This window comes from Salvelinus sp. IW2-2015, linkage group LG6.2 (genome assembly GCF_002910315.2).
Source record: "Salvelinus sp. IW2-2015 linkage group LG6.2, ASM291031v2, whole genome shotgun sequence".
Lineage (NCBI taxonomy): Eukaryota > Metazoa > Chordata > Actinopteri > Salmoniformes > Salmonidae > Salvelinus > Salvelinus sp. IW2-2015.
Genome location: NC_036846.1, coordinates 12,374,587 through 12,402,119, shown reverse-complemented (window position 1 = coordinate 12,402,119; position 27,533 = coordinate 12,374,587).

The following is a 27,533-nucleotide window of genomic DNA, read 5'->3' as shown; positions in this document are numbered from 1 at the left end:
TGGGTGAACAGGGAGTACAGGAGAGGGCTGAGAACGCACCCTTGTGGGGCCCCAGTGTTGAGGATCAGCGGGGTGGAGATGTTGTTACCTACCCTCACCACCTGGGGGGGGCCCGTCAGGAAGTCCAGGACCCAGTTGCACAGGGCGGGGTCGAGATTCAGGGTCTCGAGCTTAATGACGAGTTTGGAGGGTACTATGGTGTTAAATGCTGCGCTGTAGTCGATGAACAGCATTCTTAAATAGGTATTCCTCTTGTCCAGATGGGTTAGGGCAGTGTGCAGTGTGATTGCAATTGTGTCGTCTGTGGACCTATTGGGGCGGTAAGCAAATTGGAGTGGGTCAAGGGTGTCTGGTAGGGTGGAGGTGATATGGTCCTTGACTAGTCTCTCAAAGCACTTCATGATGACGGAAGTGAGTGCTACGGGGCGGTAGTTATTTAGCTCAGTTACCTTAGCTTTCTTGGGAACAGGAACAATGGTGGCCCTCTTGAAGCATGTGGGAACAGCAGACTGGGATAAGGATTGATTGAATATGTCTGTAAACACACCAGCCAGCTGGTCTGCGCATGCTCTGAGGACGCGGCTGGGGATGCCGTCTGGGCATGCAGCCTTGCGAGTGTTAACAAGTTTAAATGTTTTACTCTTGTTGCCTGCAGTGAAGGAGAGCCTGCAGGTTTTGGTAGTGGGCCGTGTCAGTGGCACTGTATTGTCGTCAAAGCGAGCAAAGAAGTTGTTTAGTTTGTAATGGAGCAAGACATCGTGGTCTGCGACGGGGCTGGTTTTTCTTTTGTAGTCCGTGATTGACTGTAGACCCTGCCACATACCTCTCGTGTCTGAGTCGTTGAATTGCGACTCTACTTTGTCTCTATACTGATGCTTAGCTTGTTTGATTGCCTTGCGGAGGGAATTGCTACACTGTTTGTATTTGGTCATGTTTCCAGTCACCTTGCCCTGATTAAAAGCAATGGTTCGCGCTTTCAGTTTTGTGCGAATGCTGCCATCCATCCACGGTTTCTGGTTGGGGAATGTTTTAATAGACGCTGTGGGTACAACATCACCGATGCACTTGCTAATAAACTTGCTCACCGAATCAGCGTATTCATCAATGTTGTTGTTTGACGCTATGCGGAACATATCCCAGTCCACGTGATCGAAGCAATCTTGAAGCGTGGAATCCGATTGGTCGGACCAGCGTTGAACAGACCTGAGCATGGGTGCTTCCTGTTTTAGTTTCTGTCTATAGGCTAGGAGCAACAAAATGGAGTCGTGGTCAGCTTTTCCGAATGGATGGCGGTGGAGGATCTTATATGCGTTGCGGAAGTTAGAATAACAATGATCCAGGGTTTTTCCAGCCCGGGTCGCGCAATCGATATGCTGATAAAATTTAGGGAGCCTTGTTTTCAGATTAGCCTTGTTAAAATCCCCAGCTACAATAAATGCAGCCTCAGGATATGTGGTTTCCAGATTACAGAGTCAAATGAAGTTCGTTCAGGGCCATCGATGTGTCTGCTTGGGGGGGAATATACACGACTGTGATTATTATCGAAGATAATTCTCTTGGTAGATAATGCGGTCGGCATTTGATTGTGAGGAATTCTAAGTCAGGTTATCAGAAGGACTTGAGTTCCTGTATGTTGTTATGATCACACCACGTCTCGTTAATCATAAGGCATACACCCCCGCCCTTCTTCTTACCAGAGAGATGCTTGTTTCTGTCGACGCGATGCGTGAAGAAACCAGGTGGCTGTACCGACTCCGATACTGTGTCTCGAGTGAGCGATGTTCCCGTGAAACAAAGAACGTTACAGTCTCTGATGTCTCTCTGGAAGGCAACCCTTGCTTGGATTTCGTCTACCTTGTTGTCAAGAGACTGGACATTGGCGAGTAGTATGCTCGGGAGTGGTGCGCGATATGCCCATCTATGGAGCCTGACCAGAAGATCGCTCCGTCTGCCCCTTCTGCAGCGCCGTTGTTTTGGGTCTCCGCCTGGGATCCGATCCATTGTCCTGGGTGGTGGGCCAAACAGATTGAATTTACGAACGCAACCATAATAAATGTTCAACGTTTGCATAATCATGATACTTGAACATTTTTACAACTATTTGGCATATAATGTATTTTCACTTTGGTCTGTATATACAGTATAAGTGTACAAAACTTTAGGAATAGGGCTGAATGGCGGGAACCCGGTTATCGAGATTTACCAGGATTTACCACCCAAAACCATTCCCTTTTCCCCAGGATAAATAACTGCGAGAAACCGGTAAATTATTAGAAACTATTTATATGAACAGCATGGCGTGAAATGGAACTGTTAAATTATATGCAATATCTAAATCTGGCTTCTCTACAGCATCTGCATGAAGAATCATCAACGCTCAGGGTGGGGAAAGACCATCTCAGACTGGAGCGCAGTTCACAATGCTTGTAGATCTATCATCTCATCATGGTAACATTTTTTTATGGTGAAAGGTAGGTCTACATTTGCTGCAGCATAGTCTATAATATGAAGACCGAATGCGCCTCTAATTTACAAATCTCGATCTGGTTTTCGGGGGTCACTTATTATTTAATTGTAAAGATGTACAGTATCAATCAAAAGTTGGGATACACCCACTCAGTCAAGGTTTTTTATTTTTCTAGTCAAGTCTTTATTTTTACTATTTTCTACATTGTAGAATAATAGTGAAGACATCCAAACTATGAAATAACACATGGAATCATGTAGTTATACATTTTCTTTCAAACAAATCAAAATATATTTTAAAAGTAGCCACCCTTTGCCTTGATGACAGCTTTGCAAACTCTTGGCATTATCTCAACCAGCTTCAGCTGGAMATTTTTTCCAGTCTTGCAGGAGTTCATACATATGCTGAGCACTTGTTGGCTGCTTTTCCTTCACTCTGCGGTCCAACTCATCCCAAATCATCTCAATTGGGTTGAAGTCGGGGAATTGTGGAGGTCAGGTCATCTGATCACTCTCTTTCTTGGTCAAATAGCCCTTACACAGCCTGGAGGTGTGTTTTGGGTCATTGTCCTGTTGAAAAACAAATGATAGTCCCACTAAGCGCAAACCAGATGGGATGGCGTATCACTGCAGAATTMTGTGGTAGCCATGCTGGTTAAGTGTGTCTTGAATTCTAAATAAATCACCAACAGTGTCACCAGCAAAGCACACCCACACCATCACACCTCCTCCTCCATGCTTCTCGGTGGGAACTACACATGCGGAGATCATCCATTCACCTACTCTGCGTCTCACAAAGACACAGCGGTTGGAATCGAAAATCTCAAATTTGGACTCATCAGACCAAAGGACAGATTTCCAAAGGTCTAATGTCCATTGCTCTTGTTTCTTGGCCCAAGCAAGTCTCTTCTTATTATTGGTGTCCTTTACTATTGGTTTCTTTGCAGCAATTCGACCATGAAGGCCTGACCACGAAGGCCTGTCTCCTCTGAACAGTTGATGTTGAGATGTGTCTGTGAAGCATTTATTTGGGCTGGAATTTCTGAGGCTGGTAACTCTAAGGATCTTATCCTCTGCAGCAGAGGTAACTCTGGGTCTTTCTTTCCTGTGGCAGTCCTCATGAGAGCCAGTTTCATCATAGCGCTTGATTGGTTTTTGCGACTGCACTTAAAGAAACTTTCAAAGTTCTTGACATTTTCCGTATCGACTGACCTTCATGTCTTAAAGTAATGATGGACAGTCAGTTATTTTAACTGTTCTTGCCATAATATGGACTTGGTCTTTTACCAAATAGGGATATATTCTGTATTACACCCCTACCTTGTCACAACACAACTGATTGACTCAAACACATTAAGAAGGAAAGAAATTCCACAAATTCACATTTAACAAGGAACACCTGTTAATTGAAATGCATTCCAGGTGACTACCTCATGTAGCTGGTTGAGAGAATGCCAATATTGTACAAAGCTGTCATCAAGGCAAAGGGTGGCTACTTTGAAGAATCTCAAATATAAAATATATTTGGATTTGTTTAACACTTTTTAAATGTTATTTAACCCTGTAAGTTGACTGAGAACACATTCTCATTTACAGAAACAACCTGCGGAATAGTTACAGGGGAGAGGAAAGAGMCAATTGTAAACTGGGGATGATTAGGTGGCCATGATGGTATGTAGGCCAGAGTGAGAATTTAGCCAGGTCCAAACATTTGACTGGTACTGTATATATATATTTTTGCAGCTGCAGAGTTTTAAAACAGCCTATCACTCGAATATCGTTGCTTTTTATCAGTGCATGCGTGAGCACTCTCTTGCAATCTTTTTCTCTCTCCGTCAACTCCATTCAAGCCTACCTCTTTCAGGTTATAAATGCAATGCAGTATTAGCCTTATATTTAGCTAATTAATGGTGGGTTATGCATAACTAGCTTCTAACTTATAGCCACTGTCTCTTGCACAACACCCACGCTGGCCTCCGCTGGTCTCTCCTTAAAAAACTCTCCTTAGCTCTTGGAGTCCCATGCAGTAAAATCTAGACTAGAATAACTTGCTGGACATCATTTTTTTGAAGCATTTCTTATAACAATAGACTATTTTAAGAGGTATGCAAGCTCTTGTTTGCTGAATGTTAAATACAGCAGCCAATATAAATCAAGGGTAGTTTGAAAGAAGAGCGAATGCGCGATGGCGGTAGACTATAGCAGTTATTTATTCAGACCAATAACCATTCAATCTTCATGAAGAGAAGTAAAAGCCTTCTGAATATAATTCTAGTCCTATAATATTCAGATATGTCATTAGAATATTGAAGATAAGGACAACTAAACTAATTTAATTTAACTGTTGAAAGCGAGGATGGAATAAAGCAACAGCAGAGAGAGAAAGAGCCTACTAGGCTGCTAACACTAGGGGAAATATTATGAAAGGTATATGTGTCAGCCTACTAATTATACAAAGAGGCCCTATTATATTTCAAAATTAAAATCAAATTCGCTAGCCTACACTTGTAACTTTGTAGGCCGCATGTGATACACCAGAATCATATGTTCTCTTCTGCTTTATCATGGTTTGAACGATGTGCGTAATTCCAGTCCATATAATACAGTTTATACAACACAGTACAATAATACAGTTCACACTCAAAAAGATTAGCCTACTGGAGCTAGTTTAATTTATTTACCCAAGAGAACATATAGCCAGCTACATCCATGGGATTTTATGTATTTCTGTCGTGCGTAATGTACAGTAGTTTATATCATTAATGTATTGGATAGCGGCACAATCATTTATGCTTTTTTTGGGCTTTGGCTCAATACATTTCTATAATGTAGGACTCATAAAGCATATTTAATGTATGGCTCAACAGACCCAGCTAGCACCAGGCTTGGATTTTCAATCAAAGCTGTAATCTACTCCAGACATTGGCCTATTTATATGGTTTATAATGCTTTTGGATGACACTCCTGGTTTTGGCGGAAAATACCGGGTTATCCAGGAGAAAAGTGATTTATTCTCAGGATGTAACATTTGTAAAATACTGGGAAAATATTCAACACTAATTTGGAACACCTTCCTAATATTGTAGCCTCAATTCATCGGGGCATGGACTCTACAAGGTGTTGAAAGCGTTCTAGTGGATCTCTGCTCCGAATAGCTTGTTCCATCTCATCCCACAGATGCTCAATTGGATTGAGATCTGGTGACTGGGCATGCCACTGTAGTAAGCTGAATTCACTGTCATGTTCGTGGAACCATTCTTGGACAATCCTAGCCTTGTGGCATGGGGAATTATCCTGCTGAAAAAAAATTATTTGCAGAAGGATACACTGCTGCCATGAAGGAATGCGCCTGATTGGTAATGATGTTCAGATATCCTAAGGCATCCAAATGTTGCTCAACTTCTCTTTTTTTGTATTTTACCCACTTTTTCTCCCCAATTTTTTCGATCTTGTTTCATTGCTGCAACTCCCCAACAGGTTCGGGAGGCGAAGGTTGAGTCATGCGTCCTCCGAAACATGACCCGCCTAACCACGTTCCTTATTACCCGCCAGCTTAACCCGGAAACCAGCCGCACCAATGTGTCAGAGGAAACACTGTTCAACTGGCGACCGGGGTCAGTCCACAAGGAGTCGCTAGAGCGCAATGAGCCAACTAAAGCCCGGGCGATGTGGGACTTCTCCATACCCTAGTCCTCCCATCAGTGTGAAACAGCAGGAACAGGGATTCATCAGACGAGACAATGTTTTTCCAGTCCTCCAATGTCCAGTGCTTTCATTCCTTAGCCCACCGCAATCGCAGTTTCTGTTTTTTCGCTGAAAGAAGTGGGACTTTTTAAGGTCGTCGGCTGGCATACCCCATTCGTGTCAAGGTAAGACGAGTTGTGCATTCTTTTATTGGTGACACTTTTTCAACCACTGGCCTGCTGTTGGCTGGATGTTCTTTGGGTGGTGGACCATTCTTGATATACACAGGAAAYTATTGAGTGTGAAAAACCCAGCAGCTTTGCAGTTCTTCACACACAAAAAAATGTGTGCTCCTAGCACCTACTTCCATATCCCGTTCATAGGCACTTAAATATTTTGCCTTGCCCATTCACCCTTTGAATGGCACACACAATGTTGACGCTACCACCTATAATGACCGAAAATAACTTCTAGACATCAGGACTGCGATTACTCACCACGGACTAGCAAAATAATTTTTTCCCTTTCATGACTCTGACGAGCTGGAAGCGAAGGATATACTGCTTCCTCGGGAACAAGCCCTGATCCCCGTGATCTGCGTGAAGAGGAGGCGGAGAATCAGTGGCCGAAGGTCGTGCTGCCTTCTTAGAATTTGTAGGCGATCGAATAAACCCCACTTCCCGCTATTCTGCTAGAAAACGTGGAATCTTTGGAGAAGACAATCGATGATTTACGCAGAAGATTGAACTACCAACGGGACATTAAAAATTGTAACATCTTATGCTTCACGGAGTCGTGGCTGAATGACGACAATATCAACATACAGCTAGCTGGTTACAGTGGGGAGAACAAGTATTTGATACACTGCCGATTTTGCAGGTTTTCCTACTTACAAAGCATGTAGAGGTCTGTATTTTTATCACCTAGGTACACTTCAACTGTGAGAGACGGAATCTAAAACAAAAATCCAGAAAATCACATTGTATGATTTTTAAGTAATTCATTTGCATTTTATTGCATGACATAAGTATTTGATCACCTACCAACCAGTAAGAATTCCGGCTCTCACAGACCTGTTAGTTTTTCTTTAAGAAGCCCTCCTGTTCTCCACTCATTACCTGTATTAACTGCACCTGTTTGAACTCGTTACCTGTATAAAAGACACCTGTCCACACACTCAATCAAACAGACTCCAACCTCTCCACAATGGCCAAGACCAGAGAGCTGTGTAAGGACATCAGGGATAAAATTGTAGACCTGCACAAGGCTGGGATGGGCTACAGGACAATAGGCAAGCAGCTTGGTGAGAAGGCAACAACTGTTGGCGCAATTATTAGAAAATAGAAGAAAATAGAAGAAGTTCAAGATGATGGTCAATCACCCTCGGTCTGGGGCTCCATGCAAGATCACACCTCGTGGGGCATCAATGATCATGAGGAAGGTGAGGGATCAGCCCAGAACTACACGGCAGGACCTGGTCAATGACCTGAAGAGAGCTGGGACCACAGTCTCAAAGAAAACCATTAGTAACACACTACGCCGTCATGGATTAAAATCCTGCAGCGCACACAAGGTCCCCCTGCTCAAGCAGGCGCATGTCCAGGCCCGTCTGAAGTTTGCCAATGACCATCTGGATGATCCAGAGGAGGAATGGGAGAAGGTCATGTGGTCTGATGATTCAAAATAGAGCTTTTTGGTCTAAACTCCACTCGCCGTGTTTGGAGGAAGAAGAAGGATGAGTACAACCCCAAGAACACCATCCCAACCGTGAAGCATGGAGGTGGAAACATCATTCTTTGGGGATGCTTTTCTGCAAAGGGGACAGGACGACTGCACCGTATTGAGGGGAGGATGGATGGGGCCATGTATTGCGAGATCTTAGCCAACAACCTCCTTCCCTCAGTAAGAGCATTGATGATGGGTCGTGGCTGGGTCTTCCAGCATGACAACGACCCGAAACACACAGCCAGGGCAACTAAGGAGTGGCTCCGTAAGAAGTATCTCAAGGTCCTGTAGTGGCCTAGCCAGTCTCCAGACCTGAACCCAATAGAAAATCTTTGGAGGGAGCTGAAAGTCCGTATTGCCCAGCGACAGCCCTGAAACCTGAAGGATCTGGAGAAGGTCTGTATGGAGGAGTGGGCCAAAATCCCTGCTGCAGTGTGTGCAAACCTGGTCAAGAACTACAGGAAACGTATGATCTCTGTAATTGCAAACAAAGGATTCTGTACCAAATTTAAGTTCTGCTTTTCTGATGTATCAAATACTTATGTCATGCAATAAAATGCTAATTAATTACTTAAAAATCATACAATGTGATTTTCGGGATTTTTGTTTTAGATTCCGTCTCTCACAGTTGAAGTGTACCTATGATAAAAATTACAGACCTCTACATGCTTTTTAAGTAGGAAAATCTGCAAAATCGGCAGTGTATCAAATACTTGTTCTCCCCACTGTATATGATGTACAGGCAGGATAGAACAGTGGCGTCTGGTAAGACAAGTGCCGGYGGTCTATGTATTTTTGTAAACAACAGCTGGTGCATGATATCTAAGGAAGTCTCGAGCTATTGCTCGCCTGAGGTAGAGTATCTCATGATAAGCTGTAGACCACACTACCTACCGAGAGAGTTTTCATCTGTATTCTTTGTAGCTGTTTACATACCACCACAGTCAGAGGTGTCAGCTGTATTCCACCATAAGCAAACAAGGAAACGCTCGCCCAGAGGCGGCGCTCCTAGTAGCCGGGGACTTTAATGCAGGGAAACTTAAATTAGTTTATCCAAATTTCTATCAGCATGTTAAATTTGCAACCAATGGAAAAATAACTCTGGACCACCTTACCTCCACACTCAGAGACGCATACAAAGCTCTCCCTCGCCCTCCATTTGGCAAATCTGACCATAATTCTATCCTCCTGATTCCTGCTTACAAGCAAAAATTAAAGCAGGAAGCACCAGTGAGTAGATCAATAAAAAAGTGGTAAGGGGAAGCAGATGCTAAGCTACAGGACTGTTTTGCTAGCACAGACTGGAATATGTTCTGGGATTCCTCTGATGACATTGAGGAGTACACCACATCAGTCATTGACTTCATCAATAAGTGCATCGATGATGTCGTCCCCACAGTGACCATACGTACATACCTCAACCAGAAGCCATGGATTACAGGCAGCATCTGCACTGAGCTAAAGGCTAGAGCTGCTGCTTTCAAGGAGCGGGACTCTAACCCGGAAGCTTATAGGAAATCTCACTATGCCCTCCGACGAACCATCAAAAAGGATCGAATCGTACTACACCGTCTCTGAAACTCATCGGATGTGGCAGGGCTTGCAAACCATTACAGACTACAAAGGGTAGCACAGCCGAGAGCTGCACAGTGACACGAACCTACCAGATGAGCTAAACTACTTCTATGCTCTCGTCGAGGCAAATAACACTGAAACATGCATGAGAGCACTAGCTGTTCCGGAAGACTGTGTAATCACGCTCTCCGCAGCCGATGTAAGAAAGACTTTTAAACAGGCCGCAGGGCCAGACGGATTACCAGTACGAGTACTGCGAGCATGTGCTGACCAACTGACAGGTGTCTTCACTGACATTTTCAACCTCTCCCTGTTTGAGTCTGTAATACCAAAATGTTTTAAGCAGACCACCATAGTTCCTGTGCCCAAGAACACTAAGGTACTACCGACGCGTAGCACTCACGTATGTAGCCGAAAAGTGCTTTGTAAGGCTAGTCACAGCTCACATCAACACCATCATCCCAGAAACCCTAGACCCACTCCAATGTGCATGCCGCCCCAACAGTTTCACAGATGATGCAATCTCATTTGCACCCCACACTGCACTTTCCCACCTGGACAAAAGGAACATCTATGTGAGAATTCTATTCATTGACTGCAGTTCAGCGTTCAACACCATAGTGCCCTCAAAGCTCATCAATGTGCTAAGGACCCTGGGACTAAACACCTCCCTCTGCATCTGGATCCTGGACTTCCTGACGGGCCTCCCCCAGGTGGTAAGCGTAGGTAACAACACATCCGCCACGCTGATCCTCAACACGGGGGCCCCTCAGGGGTGTGTGCTCAGTCCTCCCCTGTACTCCCGGTTCACTCATGACTGCACGGCCAGGCACAACTCCAACACCATCATTACATTTTCCGATGACACAACAGTGGTAGGCCTGATCACCGAAAACAACGAGACAGCCTATAGGGAGGAGGTCAGAGACCTGGCCATGTGGTGCCAGGACAACAACCGCTCTCTCAATGTGATCAAGACAAAGGAGATGATTGTGGACTACAGGAAATAGAGGACTGAGCATGCCCCCATTCTCATCGCTGGGGCTGCAATGGAGCAGGTTGAGAGCTTCAAGTTCCTTGGTGTCCACATCACCAACAAACTAACATGGTCCAACCACACCAAGACAGTCGTGAAGAGTGCACGACAAAACCTATTCCCCCTCAAGAGACTGAAAAGATTTGGCATCGGTCCTCAGATCCTCAAAAGGTTCTACAGCTGCACCATCGAGAGCATCCTGTGGGTTGCATCACTGCCTGGCAAGGCACTACAGAGGGTAGTGCGAACGGCCCAGTAYATCACTGGGGCCAAGCTTCCTGCCATCCAGGACCTCTATACCAGGCGGTGTCAGAGGAAGGCMCTAAAAATTGTCAAAGATTCCAGTCACCCTACTCATAGACTGTTCTCTCTGCTACAGCACTGCAAGCGCCAAGTCCTGGAGCGCCAAGTCTAGGCCCAAGAGGCTTCTAAACAGCTTTTACCCCCAAGCCATAAGACTCCTGAACATCTAGTCAAATGATTACCCAGACTAATTGCAGTGCCCTCCCCCACCCCCTCTTTACACCACTGCTACTCTCTGTTGTCATCTATGCATAGTCACTTTAATAATTCTACCTACATGTACATACTACCTCAACTAACAGGTGCCCCCACACATTGACTCTGTATCGGTACCCCCCTGTATATAGTCTTGCTGTTGTTATTTTACTGCTGCTCTTTAATTACTTGTTACTTTTATCTCTTATTCTTATCCGTATTTTTTTAAACTGTTGGTTAAGGGCTTGTAAGTAAGCATTTCTCCTCCCCTTCATCTATACTGATTGAAGTGGGTTTAACAAGTGACATCAATAAGGGATCATAGCTTTCACCTGGATTCACCTTGTCACTCTACGTCATGGAAAGAATACTGTCCACTCAGTTTAATGTGCACTTTTGAAAACTATTATTTAAAGGACCTTCTCTAATAGAAACATTTCAAACAAGCATTGACATGATTAGGTTCATGTTTAAGTTGATGATTTAGTTCAAAAGTGCAAAAGTTGAACATGATTTGCCTAAGTTCTAAAATGTAAAAGTGGACAACAGCAGCAGGATGTGAATATGAAAATGTGTAAAAAGCAAACTGGGAACATTGTGTTCAAGGTTATGTGCCTATTTAAAATATGTCACTATTTTAAACTTCTGTTGACCTTCTGAAATGCAATCACTCCATATTACCACAAAGAAGAATGAACATGTCATTTAATGATGGTGGCTTCAAACACATCCCGGTTTTATCTCCACTTGCAGCTGGTAAGCTACAAAGGCTTCCAAATTATTGCGTTGCTACTTATTTCCACACATTTCCTTTCTCCATATCGCCTCAAATACATGGCCTCACTGAGGCCTGACCCAGAAATCTAATTCAAACACTAAAACACTAATGGGAATACATACAGTGTGTTGTTATACATGAGTTTGAGAAAGCAAACATACACATATTGCAGATACACACCCATACACAAACACACACATCTACACAGGTATTGTCAACCTGGCCATATATAATGAGTGCACAAAACATTAAGAACACCTTGCTAATATTGAGTTACACCCCCTTTTGCCTTCAGAACAGCCGCAATTCGTCGGGGCATGGACTCTACAAGGTTTTGAATGCGTTGCACTGGGATGCTGGCCTATGTTGACTCCAATGCTTCCCACAGTGGTGCCAAGTTGGCTGGATTTGGGTGGTGGACCATTCTTGATACACATGGGAAACTGTTGAGTGCGAAAACCCAGCAGCGTTGCAGTTCTTGACACACTCAAACCGGTGAGCCTGGCACCTACTTCCATACCCTGTTCAAAGACACTTAAATATTTTGTCTTGCCCATTCACCCTCTGAATGGAACACATGCAAAATCCATGTCTCAATTGCCTCAAGTCTTAAAAATACTTATTTAACCTGTCTCCTCCCCTTCATCTACACTGACTGAAGTGGATTTATCAAGTGACATCAATAAGGGATCATAGCTTTCACCTGGATTCACCTGGTCAGTCTATGTCAAGGAAAGAGCAGGTGTCAATGTTTTGTACACTGAGTGTACATGCATAAAACAGTGTCACTGACCACGTTTCCATCCATAGCTTTTATGTGAGTAAAGTCATACCATATAAAATTACGACAGCTGTGATGGATCAGAAAGTGTCGGTACGATTGTTTAAATGCCGACAGGTAATTTGTCCGTTCAACATGGTGTTATATTTTTGTAAAATGAATTATGTGAGAAATGGCGGTTGAAATGCCTTTATGCTAAAATATTTGCATAATAACCATCATATTGAAGTAAACTTGGAGTGATGTGATGATATGGTGTGTGGTCCTCCCACTACGACTCGGGAAACCATGCAGTTCTTAGGCTGCAGAGTACAAACAAAATAAGTTATGATGAACTTCACAGGGTGGTGAAAGTACACGGTGATGAGATTCACGCTCCTTTCCAATAAATATTGAGGGTCTTATTCTGGTGACATGATGATCAATGCTTGACTTGCGTTTGAAACATTTTAATATTCTTGCTCACAGTATCTGCGAGCTGATAGCTAGAGCAGGGGTTCCCAACTTTTTGGAGTCGGGGACCCCTTTTGTGATAGCAAATTCATCAGGGACCCCCTCATAACTCAATTGTGATAAAAAATAGCATAAAAGGGATTTTACTATGAGTTCGGCAGTGCATGGCCGGATGAACCAAGTCTCAGGCCCTGGGAAGGAACATTTTATAGGCATTGGAGAGAAACATTTTTAAGCAAATTTCATGTAATTCTACACATTTTGCCATTAGACAGAGAGAAAATATTTCAGTTTTAAAGCTTAAATTACAGTGCATTTATGTAAAAAAAATGTTTAAACAGTGTTAAGTTGAACATTTGTTAATTGGTGGAGTACAGTACTGTGGATACCAATATCCCTACGAGATCCCAGGCCCATGTTGCCCAGGGTTAAAGAGCGACTGTGCCTAAAAAACAACTCATCCCTTTGAAAACACCCAATGTGGCATCGATATGAGTCAGAATAATTTATTATAGTGTCAAAATTGACTACAAAGTGTAAATAGTATAATTTTGGTCATAAAGTCAGTCTCGCATAAAACGGAGTTTGGAACCTGAGTCGTCACGAGTAAATTAAGGTTGGTTTTGGATTACAATTATGTCAACAATTCATGCCCCCCTTTGCCAAGCTCCACATGCAAATCGCCGCTCCGCTTCCCTTCATTGAATGAGGCTCCTTTGTTTCATTGCCCTCAACATGTTTAAAGGATCCTGGCCGTTTGAGACCGTAAAGCCCTATATGGATTTGACCAGTCAAATGTTGTTTGCATGCCCTGCTGAAGGACCCTAGTACCCTACCATGCAGAGTAGGTGGTTGGAGTTCATTGGTCCCCAGTAGTGGTAATTACACCACTAGCTAGACCATAGACTGCTGGTTTTTGTAGCTTGTTATGTATGTTTTGACAATCATTACCACTATCATCAGCTGACATTAGTTAGCTAGTTACCTAACTAACTCGCTACCTACCTACCCCTTGATCATGACTCTCAGTTCCATTGCATTAGTCAGTGGACGAAGGAGTCTTCTGTACGGTGGAATTTTGTTAAAAGCCCTGACGCTCGGTCTGAACATTAACACGCATCACTTGCGGTATGGTTTTCGAAGCATAAGGACCTTATCTTTCATATCAGTGAGAAATAATAATACAAAAAAAGGTTAAATTGATACATGTTTATAGGGTTAGGGGATCCATATCTCAGCGCATGTTTACAGAAAACAGACAGTGGACTACCTGTGCTAATTAATTATCTGCGTCTCCGAACACCTGTGTGTAAATGGAAGACGGACGCCACAAACGTGCTTAAGTATTTAAAACAGTGTACAGTAAGTACGGTTTTATTTTGATGTGTAATGAAAGTGCAGGGATGTACTGTATGTTTCTAGAACCGTACAGCAACCAAGAATCGATTCACGTTTAGATGGAGTATTTGGCTGTTTCGGCTGCCAGAGCCAATTTACCTTTAAACAGAACAGTAAGGTCCTTGGACTATAAGGATTAATTTTAGGCTCCTTTAGTCTAGCTAACATTAACCTACCTCAATACAACTCGGATTTGGCTTGGAAACAAGATAACATTTCAAAAGAAGGCAAATAATTAGTAGGAAAACATTTTGTAACGATTGTGGTGTTGACTTTAGATGCAGTATAACTTTAGCCAGCTAACTAAGATTGAGGAGGCCTCCCGAGTGGACGCAGAGGACTAAGGCACTGCATCTGCTAGCTGTGGCTCTAGAGAACCTAGTTTGAGTCCAGGCTTTGTTGCAGCTGGCCGCAACCGGGAGACCCATGGAGCGGCGCACAATTGGCCCAGTGTGGTCCGGCTTAGGGGAGGATTTGGCCGTGAGGGATGTTCCTGTTCCATCACGCACTAGCAACTTCTGTGGCGGGCCGGGCGCAATGCACGCTGACACGGTCGCCAGGTGTACGTCACTTCCTCCGATACATTGGTTCGGCTGGCTTAAGCGGGCATTGTATCAAGAAGCAGCTTGGCTTGGCTGGGCTGGGTTATGTTTTGGAGGACGCACGGCTCTCGACCTTCGCCTCTCCCGAGAGTTGCAGCGATGGAAAAGAACTGTTATTACCAATTGGATACCACGAAAAAGGGGGTAATAAAATAAAATAAATAAGATTGAGGGGACCACTGCATTTTTGCTAGCAAACATTAGCATTGATAGCTATTTTGAAAAGCTTTGCTAGTAACAGTAATGGAAACATTTCCATCTCTCTAAAGTCAATTTTACGACATCATAATATGGCAAAGTTGTGTCGTACAAATGATTTSCCTACTTTAGCGATGTCATCGCGATGTCACCATGACCACTATAAGTTTGTGTAATTTAGACATAACCTCTGAGGTGCAACCCATGTCTAGGGCACAAATAAACATTGGATGCAGCTATGGTGGAAATAGCTAACTCATGTCTGACTACAACAGCATACTAACTACCTGTCATTGTTGATGAAGCCAGATCACTATCAGAGGCGGCAGGTAGCCTAGTGGTTAGACTGTTGGGCCAGTAACCGAAAGGTTGCTGGATTGAATCCCCGAGCTGACAAGGTAAACATATGTTGTTCCCCGGTAGGCCATCATTTTAAATAATATTTTTTTCTTATCTGACTTGCCTAGTTAAATAAAGGTTCAATTTAAAAAAACAAATATTTTTTAATAATAGCAACAAGCCCAAAGCAAAACATGTCACGGTTGGTTGCGTAGTTTAACGGCGTCACCGGCCTGAATTTAATCCAATCTGGAGCCAGTCAGCCTAAACATACATTTAGCTTCCAAACGAGATTACTTTATTTCTCAAGCTATGTTCATAATTGAGGGATGATCATGCCAATGCCTGAGCCTGTTTTACTGCTAGACAAAGTGCACAGATGGGTGCCAGACTGATCCCCTGGTCATGAACGGATGCCAGGACCTACCAGAAGAATCAAAGGTGCGTATCATAACATCTCCAGCAATGTAATTGCAATGGTTTAGTGACATCCAAAAATAATTTCATTCACTGTTCACTTGCCATTTTCACAGCTTGTCAGGCAACATCTCATGCGACACAAGTACCCTTATGACACCTCCTCTGTTCTTGTCAGTACCAATACCACATAATGACAATACCACATCATGTCAAAGTGGAATTATGTTTTTAGAAATATTTCCACATTTATTAAAAATAAAATGTTGAGTCAATAAGTATTCAACCCCTTTGTTATGGCAAGCCTGAATAAGTTCAGGAGTAAAAATGTGCTTAACAAGTCACATAATAAGTTGCATGGACTCACTCTGCGTGCAATAATAGTGTTTAACATTATTTTTTAATGACTACCTCGTCTCTGTACACCACACCATATAATTATCTGTAAGTATCTCAGTTGAGCAGTGCATTTYAATCACAGATTCAACCACAAAGACCAGGGAGGTTTCCAATGCCTCGCAAAGAAGGACATCTATTGGTAGATGGGTTGAAAAAAAGCAGACGTTGAATATCCCTTTGAGCATGGTGAATTTATTAATTACACTTTTGATGGTGTATCAATACACCAAGTCACTACAAAGATACAGGCATCCTTCCTAACTCAGTTGCGGGAGAGGAAGGAAACCGCTCAGGGATTTCACCATGAAGCAAATGATTTTAAAACAGTTAGAGTTTAATGGCTGCGATAGGAGAATGGATGGATCAACAACATTGTGGTTACTCCACAATACTAATACTAATGACAGAAAGAAAAGAATAAAACATATTCCAAAACATGCAAAAAGTAAAACTGCTATTTTTTTWAAATAAAAAATGTACTTTATGTCATGAATACAAAATGTTATGTTTGGGGCAAATCCAATACATCACTGAATACCGCTCTTCATATTCATATTTTCAAGCATGGTGGTGTTAGGGGTATGCTTGTCATCGGCAAGGACCTGGGAGTTTTTTGGAGGGGAAAAATAAAACGGAATAGAGCTAAGCACAGGTACATTTTGTACAATCCTGGTGTGCAAAGCTCTTAAARACCTGCCCAGAAAACCTCACAGCTGTAATCTTAAAAAAAAAATGATTTTAATATATTGACTCAGGGTGTGAATACTTATGTAAATGAGATATTTATTTTCACTTAATCATTATGGGGTATTGTGTGTAGATGAGTGAGACGTTATTATTATTATTTTTACATTTTGAATTCAGGCTGTAAGACATCAAAATGTGGAATAAGTCAAGGGGTATGAATACTGGCCCTGTACATCACTTCTGTAATTGTATTATTGTCATATTACTCTGTARGCTACTGACCTATTCAAAGCTTCCTTTGGCATCTCACCATACATCTGCCTGTAGTTACTGAACTTTCTTTTCTTGTGATTGAGTGGGGGTAACAGATGGCTTCTGACAGATGGGCGTCTTCGTGGTGACAAGGACACACCCAAGAAACACCCACATCAAACCACAACCCCAAGACGACTCACGTTTGGCTAAAGGAGCAAACCCAACTTTTTTGCCAAATCAGCAGGTGCAGTTCCCCTTTAAGAACATCATTTGTAGATTAATAATATTACATTGTGTTGTTTTCTACGCTTTAAACTTATTCCATGGTTCCCTTGGCCAAATGCATTACATCTGTGGTTGTTAATAAATAAATAAATACAAATGTAATGTATTTCTTTTTAATAGTATATGTCAATATTTTGAGATCAGGCTGCGGACCCTGCAATACTTCCGTGGCCAGTTTGAGAACCCCTGGGCTAGAGACCAGGTGCCGAGACCAGAGTAGGCACAAGTGCTATTTAACGCAACAGTTTTTGTGACAAAACTATCCGTAGAGTTGAAAATGCAATAGAAACACATTGAACTTTAGATTTTCATTCGGTACATGAACATTTAAGCGAAAAATATAATTTTGTGAGCACTACGTCATCACACACCGATATTTAATCTGCAACAAGTCAGACGGTGGAAACACACCACTGGTGGGAAAATGCGCATATTGTCAAATTTTCTCATGAAAATCTGTCGCCTATTGGATGGAAACCTATCATTCAGTCTACAGTATGTTCCTCGTTGATATAGAAAACCCATCTTTCCATACAATTAATGGTGAAGTGCGAGTGGTCATTTCAAGAAATTTCCCTGCTTTCTTATTCTTTCTTACATCATTGTACTATTCCAGTTACCTTCCAAAATATTTACAGCTTATGGTCCATGATAAACTGCGGTCATTGTCAGAAAAAACTGTCTGTGAGGAGAAAAAAACTGACATGTTTTAAATGGGGATGACGTCTTCATAACTAATTTGACTAATTTYCAAGAACTTTGAACATAATCATGATTTACCAATAAGAAATATGATGTGATTAACAACTAACAGTTGGACTAAATATACATGTACAGTATAACCCCAAGCCACCTGGCATAGAGCTAACCCGTAGAAATGCAACACATGCCCACCTAACATTCGTTGACTCTAAAAACTGAATTGACAGTAGCATACGGTGTTATGTAACTAATGTCACTGCCAATCCATACATCCACACACATAAATGACACATTGGTTGTTCTAACCCCTATATTTACTTCCAACAGTAGCTTTGTAAGTGCTGCCAGGACATGTACTTGTCAATGCTTCAGGTAACACCCTCCGGTATACCTTGTTGAGGGTATTGATTGAACACAGCTGTAAGCCCTACCTACACTGTGTCTTGTCAACAACTATTATGTATAGGGACATCTATGTTATATCTCCCCCTGAGGCCCTGCAATATGATACACTGCGTGTGTTGATGTAGAAGTTGGAGGTGAGGGGTCATTATGTTGCCATACCATGGTACTCTCACCTTGCATGTACTATAACTAGCTACCATCACTGTTCCAGTCCTGTACTGTATGTACTATAACTAGCTACCATCACTGTTGGCGGCTTTCCTTTAAAGGATACTATGTGGATTGGAGCACATTGGGTCCTCTCTTCATCTCATTACCCACCCCTATGGACCCCGTATGGCCATGTTGCTGGGATACAAACAGATCCATGGTAAATGTGTTTCTCCCTGTCCTAGCTCTTTCGACGGAGATGTACACGTGTATCGGAAATGTGATGTGTGGGCTATTACGGAATATAGATGTCCCCACGCAGCAGCCAATCTCCAGCCCTTTCACTCCTTCTAATACAATACACCTCTTCTCTCCCYATTTATAGAGGTACAGGCCCCTCMATTCCAGAGTATCCTCCCCAAGCTATCGCCTCGTCTTTTAGTGGTTGCATAATGTGTCCTGTTGGGTCATTGTAGTTGCAATTCAAGTTGAGTGGTTCAGTGTTCTTGTTTGTATTCAGGTTCACCTTCCATATTTCGCCCTTGCTACGCAGATCTAAAAAGTGTGAAGGTTGGCAAATATTTGCAGTTTTTAGTATGATAACAGATGATCAATGGGCCACACCCTGCTTACTATAATTTTAGATAGCTGGCCACTAGACTAATTTACCAACATTTCTGGGCTGACCTGGGCTAATTGAGTGACTTTGGATGCACAACCACATTTAGAAATTGCACCTTCTGTATTTTATTATTCTAACTCTCAACAGTAAGTTGAGACCTAAACTGAGTTCCCCCAAAATTATATATACAGTACCAGTCAGAAGTTTAGAAGATTTTAGATTCTTCAAAGTAGTCAGCCTTTGCCTTGATGACAACTTTGCACACTCTTGGCATTCTCTCAACYAACTTCACCYGGAATGATTTTCCAACAGTCTTGAAGGAGTTCCCACATATGCTGAGCACATGTTGGCTGCTTTTCCTTCACTCTGCAGTCCAACTCATCCCAAACCATCTCAATTGGATTGAAGTCAGGTGATTGTGGAGGCCAGGTCATCTGATGCAGCACTCCATCACTCTCCTCCTTGGTCAAATAGCCCTTACACAGCCTGGAGATGTGTCGTGTCATTATCCTTTTGAAAAAAAACAAATGACAGTCCCATTAAGCGCAAACCAGATGGGATGGCATATCGCTGCAGAATGCTATAGTAGCCATGCTGGTTAAGCGTGCCTTGAATTCTAAATAAATCACAGACAGTGTCACCAGCAAAGCACCGTCACACCTCCTCCTCCATGCTTCACGGTGGGAACCACATATGCAGAGATCATCTGTTCACCTACTCTGCGTCTCACACGGCGGTTGGAACCAATAATCTCAAATTTGGAGTCATCAGAGCAAGGACAGATTTCCAAAGGTCTAATGTCAATTGCTCGTGTTTCTTGGCCCAAGCAAGTCTCTTCTTCTTATTGGTGTCCTTTAGTAGTGGTTTCTTTGGAGCAATTCGACCATTAAGGCCTGATTCACGCAGTCTCCTCTGAACAGTTGATATTGATGTGTCTGTTACTTGAACTCGGTGAAGCATTTATTTGGGCTGCAATCTTAGCTGCAGTTAAGTCTATTCAACTTATCCTCTGCAGCAGARGTAACTCTGGGTCTTCTTTTCTTGTGGCGGTCCTCGTGAGAGCCAGTTTCATCATAATGTTTGATGGTTTTTACAACTGCACTTGAAGAAACTTTCAAAGTTCTTGAAATTTTCCGGATTGACTGACCTTCATGTCATTTTTCTTTGCTTATTTGAGCTGTTCTTGACATAATATGGCCTTGGTCTTTTACCAAATAGGGCTATCTTCTGTATATCACCCCTACCTTGTCACAACACAACTAATTGRCTCAAACGCAATAAGAAGGAAAGAAATTCCAGTTAATTGAAATGCATTCCAGGTGACTACCTGATGAAGCCAGTTGAAGCTGTCATCAAGGCAAAGGGTGGCTGCTTTTAAGAATCTGAAATGTATTTTGATTTGTTTAACACTCTTTCGGTTACTACATGATTCCATATGTGTTGTTTCATAGTTTTGATGTCTTCACTATTATTCTACAATGTAGGAAATAGTCAAAATAAAGAAAAACCCTTTGAATGAGTAGTTGTGTCCAAACTTTTGACTGGTACTGTATATACTGAACAAAAATATAACAACAACAAAAATATAACAACATTTCTTCGATATTACTGAGTTACAGTTCATATAAGGAAATCAGTCAATTGTAATAAATTCATTTCGCCCTAATCTATGGATTTCACATGACTGGGCAGGGGAGGGCATATGGCCACCCACTGGGGAGCCAGGCCCAGCCGATAAGAATTAGATTTTCCCCACAAAAGTGCTTTATTAAAGACAGAAATAATCCTCAGTTTCATCAGCTGTCTGGCTGGCTGGTCTCAGATGATCCTGCAGGTGAAGAAGTCCTGGGCTGGCATGGTTACACGTGGTCTGTGTTTGTGAGGCCGGTTGGACTTACCGCCAAATTCTCTTAGCATGCCAGTTGTACGCTCCCTCTAATCTTGAGACATCTGTGGCATTGTGTTGTGTGAAAAAACTGCASATTTCAGAGTGGCCTTTTTGTTCGTATGGAACATTTCTGGAATCTTTTATTTCAGCTCAAGAAACATGGAACCAACACTTTACATGTTGTGTTTATACTGTATTTTTGTTATTAGTATATTTTATTTGTATATATTTTATTTTTGTGAAATTGGTCTGCAGGCTTACAAAAAGGGGGGCCGCGGGCCGCATCTGCCAGTTGCCCATCCCTGRTATAGGGAGAAAACGTGGAACAAAAATCTTGCTCAATTTGGTCAGATGCTCGATTAGTGTGTCGACCGCGAGAGATAAGCACAAAACTAATCTGCTATGAGGAGAGTTTAGAGATTTGCCTCAAGTTGGAACTTACTCAAAGCCAATCCATGTAAATCATTTCATGTTCATAATTTGATGTAAATCATCAACAATTGAAAAGAGAAAATGGCATGTATGAGTCATAAATATCCTGGAAGTACTTGCTGAATGAATTGATATCATTATATACATAAATCACAGGAATCCCTAGAAGCAATAACAAATCGCATGTTTGTTGTCAGTAGCCATACAGTATTTCAATAAGATATTCAATGAATGGTAAACCTGGTGCTGGTTTGTTTGAAATACATGCATACAGCCCTATTGAGCTACGCCTTGCTGTACAGGGCCTGGGATATGAGAAAACTATTTGCACTATTTTGAAATGTTATGTACAGGAAATGATGTACGATGCTTGAATTCTTACTATTGGAAATACTTGACTATAAAATACCACCACAAGTCCTTACACCAGACATCTTTCTCCATAGAAATACTTGAAGTAAAGCTATCGATGATATCCATGTTTAGATTGGTCACAAGGGACCAATCTAAACAGGATATATGAATCCAAACTCCAATTTCACACAAATATCCCCCACTGACTTCAATGCATGATTTGAGAGTGCATCTGAAGGGTATCAGCCAAACTGCCTAACAGCTAACTGCAGCCCAGCATGCATTGGAAGAGGTCCTGAGATGGAGAGATCAAGGTCTCTTAGGAATGCAGACCAGCCATGATGCAATCATATGTGACCATGGCTCCAGAGAGGCTGGCTCATCAGGCAGTACTCTAATGAGTTGCCATTGGAATGGCAAGGCATTACACAGAATACATTCATTAGCCAGTGTTTGGACTTCCCATACAGAGGGAGAGATTACTCGCTTACTAGATTTCCAGTAAAAAAAACTGAACTGTTCACTACTGTATAATTTCAAGAGTGTCAAGAGTTGGGCTCATTGGGCTCGTTTGAAATTAAATGTGTTCCAATTACTAAGTTGACTTTAATAGGAATCATGTGCCTAGCTGGCTGGGAATTAAGGTTGTACTATTATTGAATACAGTTGAAGTCGGAAGTTTATATACACCTTAGCCAAATACATTTCAACTCAGTTTTACACAATTCCTGACATTTAATCCTAGGAAAAATTCCGTCTTAGGTCAGTTAGGGTCACCACTGTATATTAAGAATGTGAAATGTCAGAATAATAGCAGAGAGAATGATTGATTTCAGCATTTCTTTCTTTCATCACATTACCAGTGGGTCGGAAGTTTACATACACTCAATTCGTATTTGGTAGCATTGCCTTTAAATAGTTTAACTTGGGTCAAACGTTTCGGGTAGCCTTCCACAAGCTTCCTACAATAAGTTGGGTGAATTTTGTCCCATTCCTCCTGACAGTGCTGGTGTAACTGAGTCAGGTTTGTAGGCCTCCTTGCTCGCACACGCTTTTTCAGTTCTGCCCACAAATTTTCGATTGAGGTCAGGGCTTTATGATGTCCACTCCAATACCTTGACTTTGTTGTCCTTAAGCCATTTTGCCACAACTTTGGAAGTATGCTTGGGGTCATTGTTCATTTGGAAGACCCATTTGCGACCAACTTAACTTCCTGACTGATGTCTTGAGATGTTGCTTCAATATATCCACATAATTTCCATCCTCATGATGCCATCTATTTTGTGAAGTGCACCAGTCCCTCCTGCAGCAAAGCACCCCCACAGCATGATGCTGCTACCCCCGTGCTTCACGGTTGGGATGGTGTTCTTCGGGCTTGCAAGCCTCCACCTTTTTCCTCCAAACATAACRATGGTCATTATGGCCAAAAAGTTCTGTTTTTGTTTCATCAGACCAGAGGACATTWMTCCAAAAAGTACGATCTTTGTCCCCATGTGCAGTTTCAAACCGTTGTCTGGCTTTTTTATAGTGGTTTTGGAGCAGTGGCTTCTTCCTTGCTGAGCGGCCTTTCAGGTTATGCCGATATAGGACTCGTTTTACTATGGATATAGATACTTTTGTACCTGTTTCCTCCAGCATCTTCACAAGGTCCTTTCTGGGATTGATTTGCACTTTTCGCACCAAAGTACGTTCATCTCTAGGAAACCTAACACGTCTCCTTCCTGAGCGGTATGACGGCTGCGTGGTCCCATGGTGTTTATACTTGCGTACTATTGTTAGTACAGATGAATGTGGTACCTTCAGGCGTTTGGAAATTGCTCCCAAGGAWGAACCAGACTTGTGGAGGTGTACAATTTTTTTTCTGAGGTCTTGGCTGATTTCTTTTGATTTTTCCATGATGTCAAGCAAAGAGGCAGCGAGTTTGTAGGCCTTGAAATACATCCGCAGCTACACCTCCAATTGACTCAAATGATGTCAATTAGCCTATCAGAAGCTTCTAAAGCCAATACATCATGTTTAAAAGCACAGTCAATTTAGTGTATGAAAACTTCTGACCCACTGGAATTGTGATACAATGAATTATAAGTTAAGTAATCTGTCTGTAAACAATTGTTGGAAAAATTACTTGTGTCATGCGCAAAGTAGATGTCCTAACCGACTTGCCAAAACTATAGTTTGTTAACAAGAAATGTGTGAAGTGGTTTAAAAATGAGTTTTAATGACTCCAACCTAAGTTTATGTATTCTTCCGACTTCAACTGTAAATGGCAAATTATGTAGGTTGATTTGAGCTGTTTCTTTCAAACTCTCTTTCAAACTTCATCTGAAAACTAGGAGGTTTGGGGATGTATGGCTCTTCTGGAGGTGGATAAGACAACTTGAAAATATGCTAAGATCTCAGAAAGCTCTCTGCATGCTGCAAGTGGAATAGGTGAACTGATCTTCAAAGAGCTTCTCTTCTCCAAAGTGGAGAAGTATCCTGGCGTAATTTTTGCCCAGCCTCTGGCCATAAAATACATATACAGTATGAACTAGATTTGGAAGGAATGAAGGAATAGTGTGATCTATAACATCTTTGGCCATCAGACGGACCCAAGAACATCATGCACCCCCGAAATCTGAGGGGGCACAAAGTACGTGAGGATGGCTGGGGGGTGGTCCAGAAAGGGGCTAGGCCCCCCGTCCTGAAGTTGGAGAATTGTGCAACACCTGGAAATCTAGAGCCATAATCATTATTCTTAATTAAATGTAAAAAGTATGTTTATTTTTCTGCATATCTAAGCATACCTCTTGAGCTGTCTGTAAATATGCATCTCTGCATCTCTGCTAAAATCTGGGTAAAAGATTGAAAGGAATGTGAGTCTTATTCATAACATTACGTTATTGATTGCTTTTCTAAAGTCTACCAACCTTGCCAGCAGGCATGCCAGCTAAGTTAGTTAGACAAGCCAGCGACACTAACTTGATTGATAGCCTGAAATTTATTTTTAGTAGCGAGTTATGAAGTTGGGAGAATGGGAGAATTGGAACTTATCTGGGCTAGCTAAAGCCAACTACATAAAATTGCTAGGTGGCTAATAGTATTACAGAGAAAATAAATAATTAATTTACATCTTCTCCCAGACTCATCTAATACTTTAAGCTCTGTCTAATGGAAAGACTCTCCACAAATTACCTTCAAGAAACTCTTGATTTTGCCCACTGTGAAGTTTCATCGAAGGAAACTAATTTCAAGAGGGAACATTCTCCACTTTGTGGGCCATTACCTATGGTGAGGAGTAATGCCATTACCTGTGGTGAGGAGGAATGCCATTACCTGTGGTGAGGAGGAATGCCATTACCTGTGGTGAGTAGGAATGCCATTACCTGTGGTGAGTAGGAATGCCATTACCTGTGGTGAGGAGGAATGCCATTACCTGTGGTGAGGAGTAATGCCATTACCTATGGTGAGGAGGAAACACTTACTGTTGATGTCACATATTGCAGAAAATAACAGCCACTCACTCTAGGTGGGAAGTCTGTTATTTTCTTGTTATTGCATCAAGGTCTTAGGTTACATAAACTAAGGAAATAGTGCAGTATTAAAGCAATCATGTGTCTCCAAGGCAACCTTCCCCTTGGGGACAATAAAGGATTTATCTGCTAAACTTTTTTCAGACCATCGCTTCATTAAGATAAAAACATGAAACTTAAATTTCCTGTTTCAACAATAACCGCCCCCAAAACCCATCAGTTTTGACAACTTCCAACAAAACAAATTGGTTGCGGTGTCATCCCAAGAAATCCATGCCTCTAGTCATATTCATTGGATATGTTGTTTACCAGGTGCAGTCTGTTTTCATTTCATATCAGTAACTGTCAAACGGCTTAATGTGGTGCCTTCAGAAAGTATCCATACCCCTTGACTTATTCCACATTTTGTTGCGTTACAGCCTRAATATTTTTTCTTACCTATCTACACACACTACCCAATAATGACTAAGTGAAAACATGTTTTTTTAAGGTTTTGCAAATGTATTGATATTATTATTATTGTCAAGGAATGTATGAAAATGTTAAATATACCGGTATATGTTAAATATACCGTACAAAAATATAAATGCAACATGTAAAGTGCTGGTCCCATGTTTCATGAGTTGAAATAAAAGATCCCACAATTTCTTTTAGGCACAAAAAAACGTATTTCTCTCAAATTTTGGAGGAGGTGTATTTCTGTCTGTAATAATACCCTTTTGTGGCAACAAACTCAAACTCATTCTGCTTGGCTGGGCCTGGCTTCCAAGTGGGTGGGCCTATGCCTTCCCAGGACCACCCATGGCTGTGCCCCGTCCAGTCATGTGAAATCCATAGATTAAAGCCAAATACATTTATTTAAATTGACTGATTCCCTTACATGAACTGTAACTCAGAAAAATATTTGAAATAGTTTTTGCGTTTATATTTTTGTTCAGTATGAAGTCATGTACACTATATATACAAAAGTATATGGACACCCCTTCAAAATTGTGGATTTGGCTATTTCAGCCACACCTGTTACTCACAGGTGTATAAAATTCGAGCACACAGCCATGCAATCTCAATAGACAAACATTGGCAGTAGAAGGGCCTTACTGAAGAGCTCAGTGACTTTCAACGTGGCACCGTCATAGGATGTCACCTTTCCAACAAGTCAGATCATCAAATTTCTGYYCTGCTAGAGCTGCCCTGGTCAACTGTAAGTGCTGTTATTGTGAAGTGGAAACGTTTAGGGACAACAATGGTTCAGCCATGAAGCGGTAGGCCACACAAGCTCAAAGAACTGGACCGCCGAGTGCTGAAGCACAGCGCGTAAATATCATCTGTCCTCGGTTGCAACACTCACTACCGAGTTCCAAACTGCCTCTTGAAGCAACGTCAGCACAAGAACTGTTCGTCGGGAGCTTCATGAAACGGTTTTCCGAATAATGGTCTGGAGCTGTTTTTCATGGTTCGGGCTAGCCCCTTTAGTCCCCAATGCTTTTGTGGCTAATTGGAAGCAAGTCCCCACAGCAATGTTCCAACATCTAGTGGAAATCCTTCCCAGAAGAGTGGAGGCTGTTATAGCAGCAAAGGGGGGGCCATGAGATGTTCGATGAMGAGGTGTCCACATATTTTTGGTAATGTAGTGTACTTACCTAAGATCACCATGCGCAATGCCAAGCGTCGGCTGGAGTGGTGTAAAGCTCGCTGCCATTGGACTCGGTAGCGGTGGAAACGCATTCACCATCTGGCAGTCCGACAGATGAATCTGGGTTTGGCGGATGACAGGAAAACGCTACCCCAATAGATTTGCTCCAACTGTAAAATTTSGTGGAGGAGGAATAATGGTCTGGGGTTGTTTTTCATGGTTCGGGCAAAGCCCCTAAGTTCCAGTGAAGGGAAATCTT